This window comes from Octodon degus, unplaced genomic scaffold, assembly GCF_000260255.1.
Source record: "Octodon degus isolate 3935 unplaced genomic scaffold, OctDeg1.0 scaffold00027, whole genome shotgun sequence".
Lineage (NCBI taxonomy): Eukaryota > Metazoa > Chordata > Mammalia > Rodentia > Octodontidae > Octodon > Octodon degus.
In genome coordinates, this window is record NW_004524603.1 from 19267028 (window position 1) to 19269105 (window position 2078).

The window sequence follows — 2078 nt, forward strand, 5'->3', positions numbered from 1 at the left end:
AGCTATCTCCCCAGCCCTCTGTGCACATTATGTGAAACAGCCAACATTCAAATTTAATGCAGGTTCACTCCTGGCCTGGGCTTTACTCACTAAGTTGTTTCTACGTTTTTAGATGAGACTGAAACAACTGTCAGATACAGATTCGTAGTCCTAAACGTTTTGAATACTAAGCAGGAAATATTAAAGATAGAAGAGAGAGGAGGCATATGAAGAGAAAGAAGTACACACCCTAAACAAGAATTTATAAAAATAAAGGAAATATAATTCCCATAAAATTGGGTAAAGAACACCAAAAATAAGCAATAATGATAAATCACAACAGAATTAAGAAAATTAAAAATTCATAAAACAATTCTGGAAAAACCTTACTTCAAAGCATGAGAAAAACCAATTAAAATTAGGAAAAGAAAAAGAAAGTAAATTTAATTAATAATTACTTAACAGCATTATGTACACAATTGTTTAATAAATGCTGTAATCATTTTCACTAACTAGGTAATTGGTAAGAAATCTAAAAGTTTCCCACTTCAAAAATGAAATTAGGGGCTGGGGAAATAGCTCAGGAGAATAAGTGCTTGTCTGGCAAGCCCAAGGGTCTGAGTTCAATCCCCTGCACCACTAAAAAAAGAAAGAATTACATGAAATATGAATGAGCAAAATAGAACGATGCTACAAGTTTTTTGTTTTTGTGCTTTTTGATTTTGTCTTTTTGATATAGTCTCTTGCATCATAGTTCAGCCTGGCAGGCTAGCTTTGAACTCACTTTGTAGCCCAGGCAGATCTCAAACTTCCAATGATTGTCCTGCCTCAGCCTCCTGAGTGCTGGGATTACATTTGTGCACCACCACACCCAACTAGAGTTGATTTTTAAATGTTTTGTAAAAATTAATTTATACTTTTACCAAGGGTTATATAAACAAGATCTCGCAAACACCTCAAGAAATAACCCATCTATTCTATGCAAACACGTCAACAGCACAAGAAAAGGAAAGGGAGAAACACTAATTTTATATAATCAATGTGACTGATATAAGTCAGATACAATTCAAAATTTAAAAATTAACTTTAGCTCCATCTCACTTCTGACAGTAGATTCACAACACTTTAGCAAAATACTATATGGAATTCAACAACACATTAAAAGAGAATTGCATGACAAAGTCATTCAATTAAAATGTTTTACTATTGGGAAAACAAATAATAAGATGTAACAGTACCAATAGGAAAAGATATCTTATAATGAGATAACCCTAATACATTAAATTAAAACATGGATAAAACTCAACTTAAGAATGTCCTATATAAAACCTCCCTTAAGCCCAAATCCAATGCCATACTACTGTTAAAAGAAAAGAATTCTTATTAAAGCATAGCAAAAATAGTTTTAATCTTATTAAACATTACAGCTGTGCCCTTTCACCCAATAGTTTTGCTTTCTGAGGTTTCACTTACAATCCACAATGACTTGAAACTGCTAAACAGGAAATACAACAATATATTAATTGTTTAAATAACTTTTCTCAGTACATTTTTTACAATTATTTTATTATCAGCTACACTTACTAATCTCTAATTGTGTATAATTTATAAATTAAGCTTTACCACCAGTATCTATACATAGGAAAAATGATATAAATAGGGTTTAGTTCTGTCTGAGATTACAAGCATCCACAGAATTTCTTCCATTGCATCCTCTGGAGAGGTGAGGGAAATACTGTATTATAAAACACAGTGAGTGGAACAATAAAAAGGATCTTAAATTAAAATAATTAATGCATTTACTGTAAAACAAAAAGCCATGTTTCATTTGTTACAAATAACATGCCAATGTCCCAATTCTAGAAGTCTAACAAAATTAAATTTCAGAAAGACCTGAATTGTTTCATATGCTGCGCTTACCTGTTACTAAAATTCTTCTTATACATAATCAAATTCCCAAACTAATACTTCACATACCTCCACTGTTTCCAACTGGCTTTGATCAAGATCAATATTATCAGCTAGCAGGGTACATTGAGACACCAGGTTTAACCACATGCGCAGAAAGGACCTCCGTTCTGAGGCAGAGCTGTCAAGAG

At 32.4% G+C, this 2078-nt stretch overlaps 1 protein-coding gene and 1 pseudogene across 1 annotated transcript in view; one reads left to right on the plus strand and one right to left on the minus strand.

The window, feature by feature from the left end:
* Chrm2 (cholinergic receptor muscarinic 2) overlaps window positions 1-2078 on the minus strand; it is a 157235-nt gene that overhangs the window by 120431 nt on the left and 34726 nt on the right. The window lies entirely within an intron of this gene.
* Window positions 1-2078, plus strand: part of LOC101568374 — a 111420-nt pseudogene that overhangs the window by 108906 nt on the left and 436 nt on the right.